General features: G+C 40.5%; 1 protein-coding gene across 9 annotated transcripts in view; it reads left to right on the top strand.

The window, feature by feature from the left end:
* The first annotated feature begins 9865 nt into the window (after nt 1-9865).
* The window catches only part of plce1 (phospholipase C epsilon 1), a 172162-nt gene continuing 161735 nt past the window's right edge, over nt 9866-20292 (top strand). For 6 of the 9 annotated variants that reach the window (XM_031905947.1, XM_031905945.1, XM_031905946.1 and 3 more), the window contains exon 1: nt 9867-10111. The gene's annotated coding sequence lies outside the window, so the exon portion shown is untranslated. Of the gene's footprint in view, nt 10112-10218; nt 10445-20292 lie in introns of those variants that run through there. The other 3 variants (XM_031905943.1, XM_031905948.1, XM_031905944.1) reach the window with 2 other exon arrangements.

Genomic DNA, 20292 nt, shown 5'->3' with positions numbered 1-20292 from the left:
TTATCCAGAATACCCTAGGTCCCAAGCATTCTGAATAACGGGTCCCATACCTGTATTCTAATTTAGCATAATTCTTCTATAGGTCACTTAACATAATATAAACTGTCTGTTAATTCTGGGGGTATCTTTCATTCTGGGGGTATAGTTCCTTTAAGCTATGGAGATCCAAATTACAGAAAGACCCCTTATTCGGAAAACCCTGGGTCACAAGCATTCTGGAAAAGAGGTCACACACCTGTATTATCTAAGCAGAGCAAATGGTAGCTGTCTCAAATACAATGTTTTTCTGTATAGAGGGTATATTTTTCCTTGCCCACAGTAACACTGCTAGAAGAAGAAGAATCAATACATATGGGCTCTAAAATGTTTTTTATTTGCTGCTTATATTCAACCTTGCAGAGAACAAAGCCCACAAGAAATAGCTGTATTGCATTTGATCTTACCTAAAATATGGCGTAAAATATCTTTCAGTGGCTCAGTCCCAGAGATGTTTTCTGATTTATATATCAAACGGTTTTATTTACAGCATAAATGCCTCTGGTGCTTGTTTCTTATGAAGAGAAAATAAAGGAACACTGTAATCGAAATAAAAGAAGATTTATGTGTGGCTGAAACCTTGCGTGGCACTGTGTAAAATAGAATAGTGATGTAAAAGTGGTTTATTTTCAGCTCGCTCAGGGAAAGCTATGTCTCCTGTTATCACCCTATCTAGAGCCTGACAAAAAGGCAGCCTGCTTGTGTTTTATAATGAAACACTATTTTTATAGTATAGTAGTGCAGAGATGTGGTAAATGGCATCCCTGTGAAATATGTGCCGCCTGGTTTTAGTGCTCCCTAGCGATTAAGGGGTAAATAGGAGCCTGCCTATAGAGAAGATGTGAAGGGGGGACAGACTTAGTTTGGGTTAGGTTACTAATTCAATTAGATCATTAGAACTAAGTAATGTATATTTTTTTCCTGTGCTTTTTATGTTTGAAAGATCTTATAGCACAAAGCTTTAACCTGGTTAAAACACAATTTTAAGTAGTGACTTTGTAGTAGAAAAGCTGTCTGCTCCCCACACATGAACATTACTCCAAAACACACATTCCTATCGATAGCCTTCATTGGTGCAACTGATGAGCGCATAAACACATAAAAGTGGAAGGTTTTATTTCCATAAAAGTGTTCCCAGGTTAATCCTGATAGCTTAGTTCTACAGTTCAAAAATCCATAAAAGGTTTAAGACTTAAATGCCTGATGCTGAATCTTACCAACTTCATTTCCCTTTTCCCGCAAATCCCATTTAAGTGCAGTAAATTGGGTCTGATTCTTCTTGGAAGCTTATTAGTATTAGCAAATTTGTTATGGGCCTTCTTATCCTGCAGCTGTAGGAATCGTAATGACTCTGTTAAGTAAGTGGCAGTGTCAGGCATTATCATCTTTGCATATTAAGGACCTTTTGTAAGAAAAGATTAATGCAGCCAGAACCACTCTGCACTTGCAGTTTTAGGCTACTGTCACACAGGTCATTATATTACAGCTGTTATTACATGACAATCTGCTGTAATCCTATCCAGGCTTGGGGTCCACCAGTCAATGCTTATATGGTGAGCCTATTTCAGACCAAAAATAAACCTGTGTAAGAACTGACAGATGCACACCGTGCCGGCAAGTCCTTACTGAACAGGATGCGGCATCACGTGTAACAATAGCCTAAATGTACATTATCCCTTACTGTTCTACCTGTGACTTCTAGATTCCTTTTGTTTATTGTTTAGATCCTAATGCTATCTGAATATAATGGCAAATGGTACTTTATTTTGGAACTGACACAGGCTTGTTTTAGGGGTGCTGCTGCTGATGATACTCTTGTATCATTTTTGTTTTTCCTGTAGGTTGTTTAAAGGAACACATGATTTTGCTTTGCCATTTGACCATTTCTCAGTTTCACTCCGTGTTTATTATCATTTGTTTTATTATTATTAGCTTTTATTTATGTTGTTCATATTTATGCAGTGCTCTGCAGAGCTTATACATCATTCACAAGAGTCTCTGTCCCTGTGGAGCTTACAATCTAAAATCCCAATCACATTCACACACACTAGGGGCAATATAAGTAGGACCCAATTAACCTGCCTGTATGTTTTTGTGCCTTCACATCTTACATCTGACAGACTAGCAGTTTAAGCAGCTCTATATATTCCCTCTGTCAAATCATAACTGTAGGCTAATGGCTGATGAGTTGTTTTCTCTGCTGGAGTATTTCTACTGAAAATCCACTCTGTCTGTATACTTTCAAGCTGATCCTGTGTCTGTCAGCACACACACATGGGGGACACTTTTAAACACTGGGCAAATTTGCACCTGGGCAGTAACCCATGGCAACCAATCATAAATTTGTTTTTATTGTTCAACTTGCAGCTGGCTAAAAAGGCTGATCACTGATTAGTTAATATGGGTCACTGCTCAGGTGCAAAATTGGTCATTATTTATAAAAAGGGAATGGATGGCAGTGGATAGTCTTTTCTCCACTGACGAGTGGCGTAACTATAATGCGTCAGCCCCCCCAGCAAAAAAATCAAAGAGGCTCTGTGCGCACAACAACCCCTACCCAGCCCCAGTCCGTGCCCCTCACTCCCCTCCCATTCGCAGTTGGTAGGAAAACATTTGGAAAAGGGGATTTCTAACTACTATAAAGGAAGCAGACCACTTCCTTTATAGTTACACCAGTGCCGCTGACGCATATATGTCTATGCCATTAGCCTTAGTAAACAATATAAACCCTAGTGTTTACCTTTGTACAGCTATATTCCTTATTATTACTCATCATACCTATTCCTGTTAGACCACCTGTAAAGTTTATTTCCCAATTACATAGTGTAACCTGAGGTTTTCTCTATGACTCTACTAGACTTCTTCCTTAACTATCATTCATATGGCGACAAAATGTAAAAAAAATAGATCAGCTAATAATCCTATTTGTCATGTGAGATATGCTGAATGCACCCATTCCATAGCAATCCACAGTATCCTGCTCTGTCCTGCGCAGTGAAGACATTCAAAGGGACATTTACAAAAGCTCGATTTTTTTCCGTTTGGGTTTTTTGCCATGGAAAATCTGAATTTGTTGCAGTAAAAAAATGTGATTAACCTTGACAATTCAGAATATGAAAATACGGCATCTAAAAACTGTTAAGATCATGTAGAAGTCAATGGCAGATGTCCCTTTTACAACTGGAAGAACTTTCTTTGCCTCATGGTTTTCAAGGTTATCAGGTTTCTTGACGGTGGCCTTTGTGTGACAGTAGGAAAAAGTTGCAGTTATTGAGTGACAAGTTGAAAAAGTTGCAGTTATTGAGTGACAAGTTGAAAAAGTTGCAGCTTCGCGGCTTTTCGATCGGGCAAGCTTGATTTTCCCGTCAGCTCATTGATGCAGTCCTCGCTCCGATGGGTCTTATTCCCGTCATTCAAACACCTTATAGTGTATAGCCACCTTTACAAGAAGGTAGTATAAATTCACAAGGTCAGCCACACAGTGCAGGTATAATCGCATTGCCTGCTGACAAATCTGTTCAAATGTTATTGATATTGAGATTTAGGTATAAATATACATAGATGTAGCCACTTACATCACTTACATCTAATGGTCATGACTAGGCCTGTATTACATGAATATTTCCAATCCCCTACAAACAATTACTGGTGGAAAACCTCTGTGAGATACATCTCAATGACATCATAGCAGTGGGCCCCATAATCTTTTTAGAAAAAAGCAAAAAACCAACAGGCAATCCCAAACACATACAGGCAGAGCAGAGAATGTGCAAACACCAATGAACAATTTAATGTAAAGGAAAACACAGAATTGAAGCCCTGAAATAACAGATGATGGTGAGTAAAGGTCAGTAGTGTGCTATAGCAGTAGAAAGTGCTCCAATACTGGTTGCTGCAAATAGTAATTGATGAGAGACAAAATGCTGCCACCTATGCTATATTAAACTACTTAATTGTTTACCAGTACACTTACTGCAAATCTCAATACATGTATAAAAAATGAGTTACAATTATAAATCAATTAATCTTACCCTGGGGGCTCTAATGCGCCTCTGGAGTTTATTGTGGACACTGAAGTGACAGAATTGATTGTTGCTCAATGGGGTTCTTGAGGTATAATGAACAATAGCGATATATTTCTCCAGTGTTCCCATATTAGTATCCCATAAAACTGTTACCTAACCAACATAGAGCTCATTTAAAACAGCACCTGAAGTTATAAAGCAGTTTTCAGTTCAATTGCCTCCAAGTGTAATTGTGAGCTATTTGATGCATCCATTTCTTTTTTGTGTTTTTTCATCACCCCTACTTTACTTTATTACTACAAAAACAAATACCTTAATTCTAAATATCTGTGTGCTTAGACTCTTTTGATAATATTGCTCAAACAACACTATGGGGCCAATTTATAAAGAAAAATGCTAAATTGCACCAGTGTAGTTGCCCATAGCAACTCTGCTTTCACTTTCCAACTTGTGGACTGATCAAAAGTAATTGGTGATTGGTTGCTATGGGCAACTGCACGTGTGCAATTAACTCCTAGACCACTCATAGAACAAGTGGCACAAAACTGTATAAAGAAAATATTCTTTGATAGATTAAACTCGGGGCTTTAGATTCAGCCTCTCAGTCTAATGCACAAAAGCCTCTCTTGCTGTTTGGCTTGCACATCTGGATTCACCTGTGGCCATGGAAAGAAATCTTCCCAAAAGAGCAAATTACAGGCAAACTAAGCTCACTAAGGCTAAAGGCTTTCAGAAGAATGTTAAGTAGGGGGGATATTTGTGCATTTTAATACTGAGTATTTCACTCTGTTAAAAAAAAACCACTAGGAATTAGGAATACCATGTAATACTTATAGGGACTCTTTTTGCTCAATACAGGACAGTCTATATTTGCTTACCAAGTAAACAAGCTGTTCATCACAGTGCTTAGAGAGCTGCCCTACAAGGAATACCTAAAAAGTTTAGGCCCTAGTGCAAGTAATGAGCGCTGCCTCCCACCATACCACTGTCCTTTGCTTTCTAATACCTGGCCCCATATAGCAATCTGTGGATTCTGGCAAATACCAGAGGGGCTGCTGTAAGATGCCAAAAGTAGTCACTGTTTGGGGTTGAAATGTCACGGCCTATATTGAATCCCAGTCCAGGCCTGCCATCCACTGGCCACAGTGTTCCCTTAACCCATCTCTGACTTCCTGATCCCTAACCAGTCAATAAGGTAGTCCCTGGATCTCTAACCTACAGATGACAGTCAATATTTCCTAACGCGCTTGCTACCCAACTGGCGTTTGTTGGCTTTCAACTGCCACTCAAAGGTGGCATTACCATATTGATTTCTGCCACTCTAGCCTCCTCCCACCCCCCTCCCCATGGTGCCACACAAACCCCAAAGTGGCAATGTTTGTCTCATTAATTTTCCATAATCTCTTTTTCCATTTGGCAGTCCCTACTTGGTAACCCCCACTGCTCAGACAGCAGCCATCCAATCCCCAGTGTCAGGTCTTGGCTTTCTGGCACTTATTTCCAGACGGAAGTCGCTAGCTTCCTGACCCTCATCTAAGGTCCGTATCAAAATAATACCCCAAACTCAATACAAAGGTATTTACATAAAAAATTATATTTGTATTTAAAATATCCAAATTAAAAACATACAGACCCCCCAGAGTGCCGCCTAAACCCCATTTTAAGGTATGAGTCTCCGGGTTTTTAATATGCGCTGAGGGGGGCCCTTCAGTCTTTAAGCACCACATTCCAGGTAGCATTCTCAGGCTCTCTGTATCAGAACCTTACAATGTATTTACTGTTTCTCTGGACTAGTTGACATTATCATCCATAGTTTTGTTTACTTTCCTCTTCCTTCCAAATTGTTCAGGATTTGAGTATACAATTATTTAACACTTTTATACTTTTATTTCACTCAGCATGAAGAGCAGCATATTTTTTTCATACTTGATTATTAAAGCATAATATTACCTATTATTATTTCAATATAAATTCAAATTATTTTAGTGATGTTGACTCTTTGAAAAGGGAATTCCCTATACAAATGGATCATTTCCACTTCAATTATTCATCATGTATTTTATTTTCCACTCTGTGATCCTAGCACCAAATGTTAATGGGATGAATGCGTCCGTTTGGCCAGGCACTGAAACATTACAGCAATGGCAAACAATACAGGCATGATTTATTTATACCTAAGCAAAATCTTCTGTAAGCCCTAACAATAGATGTGTATCAGTAAGTCTCAGATGGACACAGTGTGATAGCTCCCAAGTTTTCAAGTGACCTTAGAAAGCAGACTCTCTTATTCTAATGTCAGCATCCCCAGCAACTGCACTAATTCTCCCAATCTATGAGCTTTTAGCAGTAATATTCCATTCAGTGCTATGGGGTGTTTGGGCTCAGCAGAAGCACTGAGCTCTAACACACCACAGAATCATTGAGCCCTGATAACCATTGAGCATTACATTAAAATGAACTAAGTGATGGCTTAGCAATTTAGAAAAATTCCTTCCCTTTCTGTTACATATTGCTTTGTAGTTTTAAGGGCATCAGTTAACCCCTTTTGAGGGTTAACTTCAGCAATTAGGGCAGCTATAAAGGAAGCAGACCCTGCAGACTGAGCCCCCCCCCCCTCCCTGAGACTGTGGGGTCTGCTTCCGCTATAGTTATGCCACTGAGAATAGCCTCACAAGTGTAAGTGCCTGGAGTTTCAGGTGTTTCGCTTTAGGGCCAATGGTGGCGAAGTACAAAAATATGGTGGTCATCATCCCTTTGTCCCAACCTTGCTCTTTCCCTCCATTACCCTAGCACAGCCACAATTCTGCTGACAAGGGATGCTGGGAAACTGCCGGTTGTAGCATGATGACAGCACAGCAGCCAGCACAGGCACAGAAAGGAAATGAATAATAGTTTTTCTGCAGGAAAAGAAAACTCCACGTAGACTGAGGGCAGCTGAACAATGAAATGCATATGAGACAATCTGGCTGCTAGATACTATTGATATCAAACAGTCTTTCAGGCATCACCACTGCAGCCATACTGCAATCTATGTGATTTCTGCATTGCAATATGTGTCCTGTGTCAAGTTCAGACAGATGGGAGCAGGGTCTACCCTACATAGACTGGCTGCAGAGCATCACACTAACTTGTTAGGCTGATGCCACACGTGGCGTTTTAACGCTGCGTATAGTCTAATTCTCTCGGCGGCTGAAAAACACACAATATCATCATCCATACAAATAACTTGAAAAGACTTGAAGCAAACCACACAATGCGTAAATACGCTAGAAAACGCCTTACCGCGGATTTTTCAAGCGTTTGCCGAAATACGCCAGTATTTGCACAGCAAGCTATGTATACACAAAGGCAGCTGCCAGAGCTAGCGGAAATACGCAGCGTTTTTTACTATTTTGCACTATTAGCACCATGGAAACGGGATTTGCTACGTCACCAGTACTAGGCTGAAAAACGCCATAGTCAGGGGCTGTGTGGTTTGTGCGGCGTTTTTAGGCTGAGAAAATATGCAGCGTAAAAACCCCATGTGTGGCATCAGCCTTAATCTTATAATTTATCTAATAAATTACACATAGGAGACACCAATGCCTGCAATATCCATTCATGAATAATTTACTCATTGTGTTGGATCCTTCAGTAGATCATGTCGCCTGCTTCAAGTTGTGCTTTCAGCCCCCCTGCTCCCAAAATTGTGGTTACCCCCCTTTAAAATTTTAACAAGATAGCGAAAACATACAGAGTAGCCATTCTGCAATTGTTTATAATATCTACAACAGCAAATAAGTACACACCACAATACTTCCTTAACTTAAATCTTCCAGGAAAACTAGAGCACCTAATAAGCACCACATTGCCACCCTAAATCACCCTCAGTTTTCCTCTTCATCAAGTGCTATGGGCCCACTAGGGTGGCCAGCTGCCCTGTTGGATATATGTTGGTGGTGTTTCACCTCTGACATTTGGTCCTTTCTATGTAAGGCATGTCCTACCTGTGATAGGCTCCAACTGGATGTTTTAGTAAAGTGATGGAGGGCTGCAGCTGTATGAAGGGTTCTGAAACAACCTATAGTTATATACTTAACAGAAATAGGTCTGCAGATTGAACATCTGTTATACATATTAAACACCTACAGACTCTAGTGCCTCCTCTGAGTACCTTTCAATATCAGGAATATGCAATCTTCAGCAACCCATCTGTCTTTGAAGTGAATGCCAGCTTTTCCTGGGGGATTCTGATGCAAACTGTAGTTGAACAACAGCTACAGGCTTCAGCTGTCAGGTCATTCTAGGAGTTCAGCAACTCCCAAAGAGCCACAATCTATTTATTCATTTGAATATTTGTGACATCACATCTGTGGCATTATAATTGTAATAATATCATTTAATTTAATTAAGTAATATATTAGAGCATTTACATGATCCAATAATATTAATATTTATCATGCGTATACATATAAAACTGCAAAGCATTCACCCTCATGTGCCAAAATACAAAACAGCCATATGCTTTCTCTTTGCTTCTAATCAGTCTTTACCTTGATCTGCTCTGAGCCCCCTGTCTGCCCCCCCCCCCCCCCCCATTAATTTGACTGTCCCTGCCTTTGTACTGGCACTGGGACCCATACAATAAAGCAGGGAATGTGCACCAGAGATTTGGTTGTAAGAGGGGGGTGGGGAATGTTCCAAAACATGGAGGGGGGGGGGTTGGGGGCTCTTTTCACTGCTGCCAAACTGTCCATTTCCCACACTTTTACGTTTATGTGACATTGCAAGAAGGTGTGAAATGTTTTATTCACTTTATAACCTTTTATTGCTTGGGAGAAGTTTCCATGAAGTTTCTGTTCAGGTTTGCTGCACATTTATGAAGGAAAGGTTGGCTGTGTATTCCATTTGCTAGTACTGTATGTGACCTTTCATTGGGTTAAAACCTCACATTGTGCTATAAGTAACCCTTATATTGCCAATAAAGGCAACCATGTTGCAGTATATCAATAGGTGAATAAGGGATTGGCCCTGAAAATTATGATAAGGTGAAATACGTATATGAAATACCTTGCCTATGATGCAGTTTAAATTGGATAGGTGAGGTGGGTTATAGCTACTGTAGATGCTGGTTATTGGTACTGAGAGAACTGCTGTGGTGGCCATGGTTTTTCCCATCTTCTAGATCAGTATGAATACAACTAGTCCCTCAAAGGATAACTTAATAAACGTGTAATAATTTAACCTTAAATACTATGTTATTATATGCAGGCAGCAGCAGCTATCCTACTGTTTTTAAAAAATGTATCAATGTTCGAGTTTTTTGTGCCAAAAAAAAACTCAGATTCAAATAAGGTATTAAAATTTTAAATTTGAATGTCTGGTATTTATTAAGTAAAAAAAACCTGAATATAGAATGTAAAACTTCACCATCTAAAAGCCTGCAAGTTTCTATAGAATGGGAGTTATCCTAGGCAAAGTCAAGCCATATTTTCAATTTGAGATAATCAAGTTTTTCGGGTTTTATTTGAGTTTGTAAACTCAATAAGTGAGCATTCGATATGTGAGTTCATTCAATGCATAGGCATATACCCATTCTGCACTACTGTATAAGCAGCCCTGGGCTACATATCTGGCTGCATTGTTGCACTGCTCAGAAATCCCCCTTTTTCCCCTCATATGAATCTGCTAAGCATGAATGTGCAGATAATTACCTCCCCACTCCCTCTTTCAGCACTGACTTTCCCTCCTGCTCGCCATCTCCCACAAAAAAATAATTATCTGCTCCAGTGTCCACATGGCTTGGCGCTCAGATCTGTAGTGAGCCCTTTGGTAGCTGTTAGCTCAGACATTCCAATGCTGTGAGGCAGCAGTGTCAGGGCTGGTCACCCAGCCCAGCAATTACACAGGCAGCAGCTACACGGCCAGCCCAGCTCTGCCTCCACTCTCATTCACAACATGAGGGATACTATGGCTTCACAGCAGCACTCAGCACTGCACAGGTCTGAAGGCACCTTTAGCCCAGGATCCCACCACTTACATGCAGAAAAGCTTCTCATGGCAGCCCAGGGGTAAGAGCTATTTCTAAATGCACCACATTAATGAACTGGGGAGGGGAATTCTGCAACCTTGACCAATGTATTTGTGCTGCACAAAGACTTATTTGCTTTTCTCTGATTTCAAAAGCGCTGCTGTGATTCTGAAAACGTGCAGTACAGCTTCAAAGCCAGCTTAGTCTCACAGTCACTAACTAGTGTATAGGGAAGCTTCAGAAGTCACACACTGGCTGCGTACAGGAGTACAGCACACTTCTTGCTTTGTAAACTCACAAGTCGACACATCAGTAGAAAGAAAAGTGTGTTCAGAGAGCCCTGCCTGTGCCTGTCATGCTTGCAGAGTAGCAGGTTGGTACCCTAAGGATTTTCTCAATAAGCGATAATTGGGATCCCAGCTGTTGAGGTACTACAACTCCCAGCATGCTTTCAGCAGTGGAGCTGTCAGAGTGTTATAGTCCTGCAACAACTGGTGTAAATAAGGTTGTATATCCCTAGAAAATATAATTTCAAATTATTTTAACTGTCATAATCTGGGCACTAAGTAATTCTTGTGTTTCCACATATTGTAGAACAAAGTTTCACTTTTTTCTCAATGATAATTTTTTTGTACAATTCCAGATACATTCTGACACAGGTATGGGACCTGTAATCCAGAATGCTTGGGACCTGGGGTTTTCCAGATAAGAGGTCTTGCTGTAATCTGGATCTGCATACCTTAAATCTAAAAAAAAAAATAAACCCCCAATAATTGTTTTGCCTCCAGTAAGGATTAATTATATATTAGTTGGGATCAAGTTTTATTATTACAGAGAAAAAGGAAATCAATTTTAAGGTTTTGAAATATTTAAGTAAAATGAAGTCTATAGGAGATGGTCCTCCTGCAATTTGGAGCTTTTTGGATAACAGGTTTTTAGATAACAGATCCCATACATATAATAACAGCATACTGCTTAGTGCAGTCGCACATGGGGAGATTAGTCTGTAATAAATCTTCACTATTGTGGGCGACTAATATTCCTGACATGCCATCCCACCAGCAAGAATGTAAATCGCCAGTGGGATGGTATGCGCATTGCTTTGGTTACCCAAAGTTGCCCACCCAAAGTTGGGCAGCTTCGCCATCCTACTGGCGATTTACATTCTTGCTGGTGGGATAGCATGTCAGGAAGATTAGTAGCGGGCGACTAATCTTCCTGTGTGCCACTGTCCTTAAGCAAAGAGCTGACAGTTCTACTGTACAGTTTGTGTGTGTGTTGTAGCATCTAGCACATTGTATTGCTTGTGCACACTTGGGGTTTTTCTCCTTTACCCCACTATCTGTCTTAATTATTATGGGGTGCAAATTTTTACCTATTCATTTACCCATGGCTACCATTCAAAAGTTCTGTTAATCTAACAGCACAAAGCCAATCAAAGCTTATTGCTAATCGGTTGCTTTAGGTTGCTGACTAGAACAATGATGCACGTCTGCACCTCTGTTGGTACAAGGGCTCGTATACACAAGTGTTTGTACCTGCGTTCCCCTGTGGCGGCGTTCTCCTGCATTCCTCTGCAGAAAAAACCCATATCATTCTATCTAATGGGGCTGTACTAACACAGACGCGTGTAAGCACCAAACCCAGGTGAGCAACCCTGCACATTGCACTAAATATATATATATTTAAAAAAAAAATGAAAAAAAATTTAATTAGCTATTCATTCTTTTTAAAAAGTTTTCCGCCTGAAGCAAAAATGCTGCTGTGCCCGTGCCTTTATGTATAAAGTAAATACATCAGTTAAGGCAATGAATAATGTAAAAGTGCATTTAGCAATGTATTTTCTGTTTGGATGTCAGGCACATGGTTTGTTTGGGAGCACAGAGAAGCGTTAGATATGGGCCAAAGTTGTACTTTAGCCACTGACCTCTCTGCTGTGTCCCTTTGATCTCTCTGGCATCTATGCAGCCTTCCTTGTGCAAACATTGAGAGGAATGCTGAGAAATAAAGGCAGTTTTAAAAGTAAATACATAATGTATATTTTAGAGAGCATGTATCAGTGGCCTCATTGATGGTTATTAAGCGGTGGGACTAAAGGGCAGCTTTCCTTATAGAAGGGGTTCATGCATCGGCACATTCCCATAACTGTAGTCGGGTGGCAATAATTTCAATTTCTTTACAACATATCTTATCTGTATTATGATCTGAGTTGGATCTGGCCAAATGTCAGATTTAAGTGCAATGCCACTGAAACTGATGCAAGCGCCATTACATCAGTCTGACCAAATTTGCACAAGTGTGCCTAATGACCCTAGAGCTTCTGCCGCCCTGAACATGGAGGTAATTTGGGGGTAAAAACAGGGTTCGCACAGCACATTGAGTCAACTGACGCAACAACAAAAGAATCATATGCCAGTATAATTTAACTTTTGACCTGATCCCAATTCTGAAAATGTAAGCCGCAACTTGTATCCAGTTTACTACCATATTCAGCCGCAACTGCATTCGTTGTGATGCGTCGGACACAACTGTGGCAGGCACAACAATTACACTTGAATTATAAGGGAAAAAGTTGCTTTATGGAAAAAAAATTGCAATTTTTGTTCAATATTACACTTTGCACACTGGACTTGCAGTCCTAAATGGGCCCTTAAAAGCTGTTATTAGCCTAGTCTCTTGATTATAATATAGTTCTATTTGTTGTATATTACTTTTGTATAGCAAAAATCATTTATAAACATATCAATTGGTTGTATCTTTTTATCCCTCTCAACAACTTTAATAAAAATGGTTAAGAATCAGTATTTCTTGTGATTGCATAGGCAGTAGCTGTCTGTACTCTGCCCTGTACTTTATCTGAAGGTGGCCATACACAGACAATGCCAACAGAACACATTTAAGCTGCTGATTTGAGTCCTTCAGATCCCCATGGGCCTACCAGACCAATATCTGTCCCAAAATTGGCCAGGTGTTGATCGGGCAGGTTTGATTGGAAAGCGCATTTGATAATGATATCACCCACCTTAAATGGGCATATCAGGGGAAAGAGGTTGCCAAAGGATCTTATAGTGTATGGCCACTTTCAGAGAAGGTGACAAAAACAGTGAGAGATGTGGTTTAGGTGATGACTGGAGCCTTAGCACCAGTGCCATTTTCCATGGATTTTTAGCAGACAGTAAAGGTAGCCATAAACAGGCCAACAGTTTGAATTGGCAGCTTATCAGCCCATGTAAGGGGCCCTCAGATATCTGGCAGAAAATTGGGCAGATGTCTATCAGACAGGTTTTTTAGGGTCTATCGGGAAAATATGACCACACCAAACAGGCAGATCTTTCTGTGTATGGCCAGCTTTAGCTATGCTATCAGTTTTCAATGCATGCTCCACCCAGTGGCTTAATCTGTTAATAAGTATTAATAAGTAATAATATAGTATAAAGAAAACGAAAAACCTGATCATGCCACACTTTAGACCAAACCTAGTTGTAGAAAAGGCAGGAATAACCATCCCATGTGCTGGTAAGGATCACTGCAAACAGGATTTTCCATTCTAAGTGATCAACTCTTAAGGGGTCCAGACATATGTCAAACCCATATGATATCCAACCCACGGGTAGAGGGTCAACTCCATCAAGTTGCAGGTTGCTGATGTTGGTATGTGTTGCAGGCATAGATAGCGTTTCATTGAGGCTTGGGGAGGATAAGACTTACCAAACCTGCCTGACACCTTACATAATACATAATAATACAAAAAAATACTTCTTGCTGGTGTAAAGTGTTTTTTTGCATTCTTACTAACACTACTTTAAACAACACAGCACAAGTACCGGTATGTGTACAGCAGCACAAGCATCTTTAAACCTGCCGGCAAGCTTCCCTACGGCGGGGTCCCGTACAGATTGGCTGGAGGGCGAACTTTGAACCCCCTTGCAGCCAATCCAATTCCAGCACCGCTGTACTAGAGCTTAAAGGAACAGTAACACCAAAAAATGAAAGTGTATAAAAGTAACTAAAATATAATGTGCTGCTGCCCTGCACTGGTAAAAGTTGTGTATTTACTTCAGAAAGTCTACTGTAATTTATATAAATAAGCTGCTATGTAGCCATGGAGGCAGCAATTCAAAGGAGAAAAGGCACAGGCACATAGCAGGTAACAGATAAAACACTATTGTATTCTACAGAACTTATCTGTTATCTGCAATGTAACCTGTGCCTTTTCTCCTTTTTTCCAGCTTGAATGGCTGCCCCCATGGCTACACAGCAGCTTATTATATAAATTATAGTAGTGTTACTGTAGCAAACACACCAGTTTTACCAGTGCAGGGCAACAGTGCATTATATTCTTATTACTTTAAAGCTCTTTCATTTTTTGGTGTTACTGTTCCTTTAAATTCTGATAGACATATGATAGGAGGCTACACAAGGGCAAGGAGAACGGGAGGCAGAAGCAGGACACCCTGCACCACCTGAGGGGAAGCCAGCAAAGTACCCGAGAGTATGAGAACAGCACAAAGCCGATTGGCGGTCCAGAAAGAGGGCGGAGTTTGATTGATGGAATTCAATTTAGGTAGTGTTTTGTTTTAACGGGGTTGGATGTGGGTTCCCATAATTACTGACAGTGACCCCAGGCAGAAGTGAGCGGAGTGGGAAGAAAAGAGAATATCTGGAACATAAGATGAACAGAAAATGCAAACAGATATGCTGGAATGAAACCAAATAAAAAGACAGGGTTATCAGAGGACAGCATGCAATAGATGGAAATAAAAGTAGAATAATAGAAAATAAAAGATCATGGAGCAAGAACTATACTGTGAGTACAGTGTTCCATATTTTCTATATCTATAATTTATATGATTGTAAACTAATATAAGTCAGGTTGCCTGTATGACTGGCATTGTCCATGCTGATGTTGCAGCAGTGGCACAGGGGCAGGGCCTTACATATAATATGGGCACTAAGTAGCAGCAGGAGGAAAGCAGTGCCAGCAGTTTGGCCTTCCCGCTTGATCCCTAGTTAGTGCCGGCTACAGAATAGTTGTGGATATCTTGGCAAATGCAAGAGGCGATAGTAAGTTACCAAAGATCTTTGAATTAGTTTGGGCCTGGCGGGGGCTGTCTGGACCTCAGTGTTTATTTTAAATCTAAGTTTACAAATCACCCCATGTGTAAAACATACATCATGGGCTTTTTTTTTTTAGACCGGTGGATAATCTATTCCATCTAACATTAGCTTTAAGCCAATATGTGTTTGGCTACCTTTAGCCTCCCCAAACCTAAAATTCACCAGCGCAGAACTCTATCAAAGACTCTGTAGGGCCCCTTTAGGATCACTGGGTACAGTGCAGGTGTTAAAATATACAAAGAACTGCATTTAAAAATCTCATGCATAAATGCACTTGTGCCAATGTTTTGTCATCTATACAGGCGCTATTCACAAATTTGCTCATTCACCTACTTTGGTGCACAACCAGTGGAGTAACTACTGTACTGGCCCCACGTAAAAAAAGGAAGCCGGAGGGGCCTGCTGAAGAGTAGCAACCCTACCCGGCCCCTCCCCCTGCCTGCACACACCCTCCTGCCCACTTGTCTATAAATACCTGGTCCCCGCCCACTCTCCTACCTTAATTTATAAGGATTTGTATGCCCCCCCTTGACCATGGGGTCTGCTTCCTCTATTGTTATGCCACAAAAGTACAACAAGTTTTCTCTCTCTTATTTCTCATTTTACGTCAGGTGACTTCATATTGCAATCCTTTAAAGGAGAAGGAAAAGAACCAAAATGTTAGGCACCGCCAAGTGACTTGAATCGCTTATCCCATACCCGGGCTGGTGCCCCTGTACGGAGAGAACAGCACCAGCCCGTGGTACCTGCAGCGCTTCCTCCTTCCTTCTTTGCCGCGTACCCATGCGCAGTAGAGTGAATAGCGGAACTTTAACAGAGAAGTCATCTTTTCACTCTACTGCGCATGCGCCTGACTCACAGTCAAGGCTGATCGGAGCAGGAAGGAGGAAGCGCATCGCCCCAGGTGCCCCGGGCTGGTGCGGTTTTCTCCTAATAGGGGCACCAGCCCGGGGTACAAGGTAAGCGATTAAAGTCACTTGGGGGTGCTTAACATTTTAGCACCCCCAAGTGACTTAGCATTTCCTTCCCCTTTAAGTTAATCAATATCAAAACTCCTAATTCCAAACCAAAACCCAGAATGAGCCGCATCTAACCAAAGTGCAAGTTCATAAGTGGGGCTGTCTATACTAAATATATTCTCTCATGCTGACAAACACGAGATGCAGCCTTTTTTTCATTTCCTGATTAGTATAATTTCAGTTCCATCTCAGAAGGTGAGTTTGTTTTCTGCACAGATAGGAATTAATAAGTGCATGCTATAATTATTAAATCAATCTCTACACAGTGGTACATTACTGCACAAAGCATGCTGTTCAATAGTTCATGTTTCTAATATCAGTTAAAGTGTAGGTTTCTGGCAGGTGTTGCTGAGATATTAATTATATTCTAACATAGTTGGTCAACCGAAACCTCATTAATTAAAGGTTAGTAACACAAATATATATAAATTAAAATTATTTAGGCTATACATTACTGTCAATATTTCTAAAAAAAATAAACTTCATAATGCCTTCCATAGGGTGAGTGTATACGTAACCATTAATGACATTTGAGCACTGCATTTTGCCAGTGGTTAAACACTTGAATTCTGATGAGATAATGTAATTTCATAGGGGTTCGTAGAGCTGAAGTTTACATTAACAAGTGCAGTGGGCAATTTGAAGTGCAATCCTTATGTTTTTTTTCCCAACAATGCAGCTTTTTCTCCCAGAATTCTGGCGTCATTGCAGACACAAATGGGTGATTCTCTTGATGCAATTGTTCTGTGCGGGACACAGTAGAATCTGATTCATCTAAATGGACACACTTTTGCATGAGGTTTGTCACAAATTTGGCGCAATTGTGCCAAATATTTTCTGTGTCTGCCTAGTGTCATTTCTGGTGTTCATCATTTCTGGCATCATTTCCAGTGTTAATGTGTGCAAGTGATATATGCACCCTTTCTTTTGGCAAAACTGTTGGGGCCATTGATGCAGGATGTGAAGGGAACCCTGGAGCTACTGCCTGGTCAGGGGTGGTTGTAGTCCCAGGGTTCTCCCGCATCAATGGGTGCAGCAGCACCTGATTCAGCATGGAAGGCAGAAAGGACTGAGCGGTGCTGAGCGCAACCATACAGAATTGTGAGATGGGCATTTTGATGCAAGCACTTTTAATAAAAGTGATGTTAAGTGCAAGTCTCTGTGGGGAAAAGTGCAAGTTGCCCACTGTGCTTGTGGTCATGAATAAGCCTTAAGGGCTCTGGCACACGGGGAGATTAGTCGCCCGCGACAAATCTCCCTGTTCGCGAGCGACTAATCTCCCCGAAATGCCATCCCACCGGCGAAAATGTAAATCGCCGGTGGGATGGCATATGCGGCGCCGCAATTTCAGTTTCCTCTCAAGGCAACTTCTGCGATTTCAGGGCGCTTAGGGCTCTGGCACATGGGGAGATTAGTCGCCCACGACAAATCTCCCTGTTCGCGGGCGACTAATCTCCCCGAAATATCATCCCACCGGCGAAAATGTATATTGGGATGGCATACGCGGCTCCGCGATTTCCCTGAAATCGCTGAAGTTGCCTTGAGAGGAAACTGAAATTGCGGCGCCGCGTATGCCATCCCACCGGCGATTTACATTTTCGTCGGTGGGATGGCATTTCGGGGAGATTAGTCACCCACGAACAGGGAGATTTGTCGCAGGTGACTAATCTTCCCGTGTGCCAGAGCCCTAACCATTTAAAAATAACAATAAAATTTAACTCTTATGTATAATTTGCTTTTTTTATTGCCTGAAATTTTTTTAGGTGAAGGCTGGAAACTGGTACAATAGAGACAATAATGACTCCAAACCATTCATAATAAATAATAAAGATCAACTGAACAGTTCCTTAGAATAGGTCCATCTGTAACATACTTAAAGTTCATATAAATATATATTATATGATATACAATAATACTCTTTATTTTGTTTAACAAGACCTTGTTTCAATGGGGATACAACAAAGGGTAACAAGAAGGGGAGGCTTGGGACAAGGGATGCTAATGCCAATCTCAATGTTATTGACCAATAAATGACATTTTAATCAAATATTGTTGAAAGAACCTTCCTCTTTATGGCATTTTTGACTAAGGTCAGAAGAGGAGGGGAAAGTTTTCTTCTTTTGAAAAGGTGTGTATCACCACCAGGTAACCAGTTAATTCAAAGACAAGTACAATTTCACATTTGCTCTCTTTGCAACCAATAGGCTAATGCCACATGGGTCTGAGTATGCATTTCAGAACCAAAATCTGCTCTGTATGCCTGCGTCCGTGCCAACACAATAACACAAAAAATAAACACAGGTCAAGAATCAGCCCAGTCTGGCATCATCCTTACAACTAAACACAGACTGCCCCCCTAGCCTAGATGCTAGGCAGACCGTAATAAGTGCTGCCTAAAAATACTAAGAAGGTTGCACTTGTGAGTTGCTCTGTTGTGGGAAAACTGGGTATAATTATACAAGTGGCCCATCTTCTTACCCTGCCTAATCAGTGACCAGTACTAAGAGAAATGATGCAGTTAATGCAATGCAGTTGTGTATAGAGCAATTTAGGTTCTATATCATAGGCTACCTGCCCTGCTTTGGGCTAATGTGCCAATGTTCAGAAGATACATGACATTAGTGTCTGAAAGCCTTTAGCCTATCAGGGGTCTAAGGGTTCACACTAGGTGCCTCAATGACATCTTTTCAACTCAGATTCACCACCCAGGTAGAGCTCAGCTATTGGTCTACAGGCCAACATATGCAACACAGGACCTCTTGCTCTAATAGGTTTGTGGACCTTGCAGGCACAGCACAAAGTTCTCTGGATTTTGTCCTCTAAGGATTGATCATAACAGTAAATGCAGTTATTTTGGAATGACTTTACGAGGCTCTGTCTGGAGAGAAGAGTTTTTCCTCTTCATAGTCTTGGCCTTTGTATGTTAAAGAGACTGTGTGGCTGGTGTTAAGGAGACCTTGGTAGGGATGCAGTGGTATGGTTGGCCATTATTAGGTATGGCATTGGCAGATTTAGACATGCAAAAATGTTTACTTTTCATTATTTTATACTTGGAATATTGGGAGCTATGATGGGATGAGTAAAAGGCACCATATCCTTGCTATAGACCCTATACTGCAGTCCAGAGAATTTAATCTGCTTCATATTCAAAAATATTCAAAAAATATTATTCAAAAAAATATTAAAAAAATATTAAAAAAAAAAAAGTGGGACCAAAATTCTGTAAAAGCATAGATAATTTTATGGTTTTGTGTATTGCCGGGCAACTTACTGTGCAATGCAGAGACAAATGGGAAAATGCAGCTAAGCAATAATGATATTTATCAAAACTGTTTGAAAATGCAGAACATATAAATTTGACCAGATTAAACAGACTCACTATTAGGCTGTAATAACGGAGAAGACTGAAAACAGAAAAAGCTCAGATTGTTTCAAGTGGTGTTTATTCCAGCTGCGCTACTTTTCTAACAATGACAGAATTCTGCTGTGCATTCACTGTATAAATGCAGCATTTTGGCACATTATACACACGCTTTGTCTTGGGGGGTTCAGGTTTCAGAACTTAGCTAATACAGCCTCTTTGGTGATGAGAACACTTTGGAAATATGTGAAACTACTTTTAAAGTCACTCGTTTCCACATTTTAATGTTTAAAAGCTAGATTTAAGGATTATGTTTTGCAGATGAAAAACAAAACAATATATATTATATGGTCAGAATGGTGCTTTGACTTTTATTTTCCCTAAAAAAATATAATTCAACCTATTTACCATTATTGTTACTGTATGGTGTAAACAATGACACCAGGATACTGCAAATGTGTGTTTTTTCCCACGAGGCGTAGCTGTCTGGGTTGGTTTAAAAATGCTAACAATTTATGTTCTGCGCCATGCCTTTATCAGTGTATTAAAGGACTTTAACATACTTGGCTAACTTATAAAGGTTGAAATATAATACAAGCATCTATTTGCACAAAAAGGGTTTAGAAATGTTTCTTGCGCACACAATCTCCCCTCACCACACCCAGATATAACAAAATGTCTGTAGTTACAAAATATTGTGTTGATACTGAACAACTTTAGCCT

Source organism: Xenopus tropicalis, chromosome 7 (genome assembly GCF_000004195.4).
Source record: "Xenopus tropicalis strain Nigerian chromosome 7, UCB_Xtro_10.0, whole genome shotgun sequence".
NCBI lineage: Eukaryota > Metazoa > Chordata > Amphibia > Anura > Pipidae > Xenopus > Xenopus tropicalis.
Note: the sequence above shows the minus strand (reverse complement) of the source record. Positions and strands in the feature narration are given on the sequence as shown.